The sequence below is a fragment of the Dermacentor silvarum genome, chromosome 1 (assembly GCF_013339745.2).
Source record: "Dermacentor silvarum isolate Dsil-2018 chromosome 1, BIME_Dsil_1.4, whole genome shotgun sequence".
Taxonomy (NCBI): Eukaryota; Metazoa; Arthropoda; class Arachnida; order Ixodida; family Ixodidae; genus Dermacentor; species Dermacentor silvarum.
The window spans coordinates 223265264-223270717 of NC_051154.1; positions in this window are offsets into that span (position 1 = coordinate 223265264).

The following is a 5454-nucleotide window of genomic DNA, read 5'->3' on the forward strand; positions in this document are numbered from 1 at the left end:
TGACGAAAAAACGGGTTCGTCTGTCGGACACCAACATCGAGATGCAACTCTTGCTAAGTTCAAACACGGGACTTTACTAAGTTGCGAATATGTATTCTGGACATTCTCTTCCCACACATACTGCAATATTGAATCTGCAGTCATTAAACGCCTATGTATTGTTCCTTTCGATACGGTTTCTTGTGCAAGAAATTTAATTATATTGGTGCATGCGAGTAACTTTCTATTTGCACATCTGTAGCATCCTGACGGCGCATTTGAAGACCGAAGAGTAAAGTGGCTATACATGTATATTGACACGTATACATGTTTATCTTTCACCGGTGGCCGCTTTCCACCGGCTGACAAGTGTTAAACGTTATCGCTCGGCGCAGCCGCGCCTGCATCGGAAGCTTCTCGAACGTTATCAATGCTTCTATCCTTCGTCTGTTGTCAGCGACGCTCAAGTAATCTGATTGTATGAGCGACGCGAATTGTCTAGAACTTTCTGGAAGACACGCTGGCATCAGGGATTAATCTGGAACCTTCGATGACTCAGGTATAAAAGCCGACGCGTTTCGCCGCTGATCAGATTTTCGACGATCGCCGACTGTGTTCGCCGCTATCGTTGTGCTTTGAGTGTACCTTGCTTTTGTGGGCACAGGTTCGCCCAATAAACAACCAGTTTCGTTGTACACAGTTTTACGACTGTTTTCTTCAGCGTCACTACTACGTGACAATATGTTGCACTTGTAATAGACGAGCACCAAAGTTGCAGTTAGACATGTCTGGACTATGTCCGGTGCTCACTGAAAAAATTTGTCTAGGAGCGTTTCTTTGAATTCTTTTTATCTCCAAATAATCTGCTGCTGGCGATGTTCAAATTCGTAGTTCGATGTGAGTTCTAAATTGCTAACTTTATTTCGCCTCAGGATTATCCGCCCTATATTAATAAAAAAATCAAATTTAACGTTAATCTAACGGCACGTTCCAATGTTCGAAGTGTAACTGGAACGCGTTCCTTTCGCATTAAATGAACTTGTAACGGGAACTCTTTCCAAGATTGGGAAGGAACGAGGAACGAGCTTTCGTTCCTGTTTTAGAGGAACGTGCACAACACTGTTTTCTAATCAACCGCATACTTTTGTACTTCTCGAAGGTTTTCGATAATGTTCAGTGTAAGACACAAAGAAGGAGGGAACGAAAGAAAGAAGGAAAGGACGAAGGAAGAAAAAGTTAGGAAGGGTCCTTGAAATTTGTCAGAAAACTTCACGGTTCCAGCTCAGTCATAACGTTCTGAGAGAACAAGTACACAAATAACGCTGCGCTACTATGTTTGCGAATATTTTGTTCAAGATCTCCTTTCTATCAACTCAAAGATAAACAAATCCACAAACTTTACGTACAAGAGCTTTTTTTTTCTTTTTTTTTTTGGAAAAGAAAATAAATCTTGAGCTTTGATATGGAACAGGCGTTCTTTACTTTTTATATAATATTTTTATTATTACATTCTTTTTACTGAATAAACGCAACAATTCGAAACTTAACGCAATTTTCTGAGAATGGCTATTGCGGTCCGCGGGCACCGTGTACGGAGTTTCGGGCGGCGACTGCCTTCAAATATTGAAAATAGGAGAGTATTAAAGGCAAAACTTTTTTTTTTATTTGGCAAGCTTAACGGCAGTGAATGACATTTTAAGCATGTGCGCTAGTCGAAAGTTTGTTAACTAAATTTCGCTAATGAAGATTCCGCGCTCGCGCGTTGATGGACTCCGCGATTGCGATATGTTCTCTATAAAGTTATTTAACAGTTAATTGGTGAGTTTGGGGTTAATGAATGATATAAGAGTTTATTGATTGGGCTTTTGAAATAATAGATTATTGGTGATTATTGTGCAGTGTTGTACGACCACCACTGCAACGTTTCTTACCCAGCAAAAATTACCATTTCTTGTTTCTTAGATTTCTTTTTTATTATGTAAAGGTATTTCTTGCTTTTGTAACTGGAAAGAGTCGTCTCTGAAACAACTTGTATATTTTTTATGTAAGCTAGTATAATTTTCTCCAGGAAAAAGTAATTTTAGGATCATTCTGCAGAGTTTGAATTCTAAATATATATATATATATATATATATATATATATATATATATATATATATATATATATATATATATTGTAAGCACATTTCACGTACTTCATCGTTCTCATTTGTAGATAGCCATCATCATCCCTGTTTCTCTTCTTCGTGTTTGAGCCTCGGCCGTGCCGGTGGAATAAACGGGTCTGCCAGTGCTGCCTGTCCTGGTCGTCTTCCGTCTTTCAATATTTATTTATTTATTTATTATTTAGAAGTCTACTAAGCATGGCATGTTCTATTTTATTTGAAAAATGATCTTGCACTACTATGCGGCAGTCCGTGAGCGCAGATTCCTCTCGCACCCAGCTCCACGTGCCTGCTTGGCGGCCCACCGCTGCAGGAGCCATACCTGACGCATACGTTGCATTCATACCGCGTGTACCAGCTAACGTTAGCCAAGCCGTTCAACGAAAAACATTATTAGGAAAATACGGTGCAAGATATGACCGAACACCGTAAGTCTTGAAATCGTGTCTTGCACCGTGTTTGCAACAGCTTGGCTAACGTTTGCTGGGACACCCTTATATAAGAAAGAGGGCCCAGTACTTGCTAAAAGCCTCTTTCTCTCTCTCTCTCTATTTATCCCTTAGAGCAATACATAATTGGTGTTCACGTGCAGAAAGCAGTAGCGCACCCAGGATCTCTGCCAGGGGGAAAGGGGGGGGGGGGGGGTTGAATTTTTGTGGGGGGACGGAAGCAAGCTCTTTGCATAATATGCAATTTCCTTCCTTTAGCCAGAGAAATCCAACAGCAAATACAATGCCTAATAATTATAATAACAATGACACGAATGTGTTTATTTCTTCAGCGTTTTAGTCAAAGTCTTGAAACAGCTTGGTAGGGCCAAGAAGCCGGTCTGCAGAGCAGTGCACGTGGTCATCCGTTGAAGCTCTTACCTAAACGGTCGTGGCAGCAGTGAGTGGTGGTCTGAGGAGGTCACTTGTGACTGATGGAGTGGGAGAACTCGGGAATGTCAGTAATAGCGTGGATATAGCACCAAAATAATGTGTATGTTACAAACCGCAAATTACCTGCTCCTCTCTCTCTCTCTCTCTCTCTCTCTATATATATATATATATATATATATATATATATATATATATATATATAATTGCGAATTACTATTATATCTGATAGAGCCCGGAAAAGGCGTCTGTTAGGTATTTTTATATGGCCTATTTATCAATCACACAAGCCGAATCCGATAAATTATTTTAATTTGCATTTATTTCTTGGAATTATACAAAATTTAAAGATGATGCAGGTACTGAGGCAATGAGTGCCCCAAAGAGGTCCCTGATCCCGCACTGTAGCAGCAGTATACGGCGCGCAATAACAAAAAAAAAAAACACATTTGCTACAAACAATTTTAATAATTAGACAAAGAATTCTACTTGGTGTTGAAGTCTACAGCACGAATGTATCGCTAGTTAACGTAATAGTATTGTTGAGGTCATACGCAACACAATACAATACACATAAATTACTTGCAATATTCACAAGAAAAAAAGACAGCAGATGTGTACGACCTTAAAGAATTACTACCCCGTTTCCAGCGAAGCTGTTTCTTTCGAGCAGTTGCAATAAAAGTTTCAGTTTCCTGTAATTATATCGCGTGTTTGAAAACGTTGCAAGTATATGACTGTTCTGTTTGAAATCATGCCCACGTGTAATGTTTTGGAGCTCTTCGTGTTGGGATAAATTTTTAAAAAGCCAGTAATTCATGAACACCCATGTTACTTCGCCAGAACATTTACCATAGTGTGCCAGGGTAGCGGTCTCAATTCTGCCCCGCTCGTTAGACGCGCTCATAACGCTTTAGAGCACTTGCATAGGAAATTTATTGACTACCTATCTATTTTAAGCTTTACCTACACATCACCCATTACCTGGTCCTTACAGTTACCAAACATAAAGAAGCTGCCTTTTTTAGTTCAATGAGAACACCAGGCGAGCCTAATATGTCACGCAAGAAAAAGATGAGAGTTCAAGCATTATTCGTAACGCTTCTAATTAAGGCACTAACGTTAGAACTTCGCGACACATTGCATTTAAAATGCTGCTTATTCCTTCAAAGTATAAAATTTCTGAAACGCAGAGTTCTCTTGGGACTATGGGAAACCTGGGTAAATATTTGCCGTGGTTCAACGCGGCTAAACCAAGTTAAACCACACTGCTCAGCGCGGTCAGCAACTACCGCATCTGCAATTGCACCACAATACAACACACAGACGCTGCTCGACGCGGCAGCAGCAGCGAGCGAATTGACCTTCATGCTGCGTCTCGCTTCAACGCGAACTAAGCGTCGAAAGCCCAGCGCATGCCAGCACTCGGCGCACTTTGTCCACATCGCTTTCAAGATATGGGCGCGGCGTACGCAGCCGCCGCCGGTAATCCCAGTCTGACCTTTGCTGAGCTTGAAGGTCATATTTGCGGAACCAGGCGTTTTCTGGGTTGGTACCTGGAGTGAATAACTCGCTCCAATAACAGTAGTGTGATATTTTCAAATGCTTGCTTGCGATTTTTGAAAACTGTGTTTGATCAACACGCATTTACCATCGTACATAAACTTGGCGTGTTGTTCCCTTTATGTTCGCAAAATTAGACCTCAGTTGTAATTATGCCAGTGCAGCAGTATATATAAGTTTAACACCGTTCGTAAAACACACTAATAACGCTATGGACCACTTGCATACGTAATTTACTGGAAACGGCGCATTTAACCTACTCATTTGAAACATCCCCTATACACATTACCCATACCATGCCCCTAGCTTTCCCCAGATATAAACAAGATGTCTTGTTTAGTTCACCGAGGACACCGGAGAAACAAATTACGAATCTCATATGATGCACAAGAAGCACATGGAAAAATAAGGATTTTGTTAATTATCTGCAGTAATTCCATTTAAAGCAGGAACGTGAATGTTTAGCAACGCATCTCGCTCAAAATTCTACATATTCTGACAAAATTTCAAGTTCTTATAACGTGCAGTTGTTTTATGAGTCTGGAAAACATTTACATTTGTGGCAGTATGGCACCCTGGAATGCTTGATTGAGTAACTTTCTACAAACTCTGTAATGAACCTACACAGAATAAACATTTATTGCTCTTCACTCAGACCATTGCTTCATACTTCGAAGAAATATAAGCAACGTTGCTCGCATAGTTTGCCGAGGATACCGGGAAAAAACACCTAAATGCCATGTATAACGCATGGTTGAAGAGAACGAGCACTCGCCAACCGAAAAACAAAAAGAAAAACGAGAATGTTTTTGGTGTTTTTGCACCCAATACGGGTGCCTTGTTCACAATAAAAGAGGTACTATGACGGT